Source organism: Arachis duranensis, chromosome 3 (genome assembly GCF_000817695.3).
Source record: "Arachis duranensis cultivar V14167 chromosome 3, aradu.V14167.gnm2.J7QH, whole genome shotgun sequence".
Lineage (NCBI taxonomy): Eukaryota > Viridiplantae > Streptophyta > Magnoliopsida > Fabales > Fabaceae > Arachis > Arachis duranensis.
In genome coordinates this window covers 30959171-30959538 of record NC_029774.3, presented here as the reverse complement: position 1 = coordinate 30959538, position 368 = coordinate 30959171, and positions in this window count along the sequence as shown.

The following is a 368-nucleotide window of genomic DNA, read 5'->3' as shown; positions in this document are numbered from 1 at the left end:
ACTCATAATAGAGAAACCTAAGAAAATCATACTCATAACAATAATTGTTTAATAATCTTCAATAATATTCACTACCCATTATCTGTAATAAATTGAATCACAAAAGAAATTTCATCCTCAAAAATTTAAAATAATGAAAAACTTGATATCAAAATGGGAAAGGAAGGGTTATCGGGATTTACACACTCAAAGGCTGCTTTCTCTTACTGGCGCAGAGAATAGGAAAGACGAGGAGAAGCGGCTGTAACGCCAAGGAGCTATCCACGACGGCGACTCCAAAGAGCTATCAGAGACGGCATCAAGGCTTTGGCAACGGCGGCCGGGCGGCGACGGAGCCTAGGCGACAATGGTCTCATCCTTCATGGTCC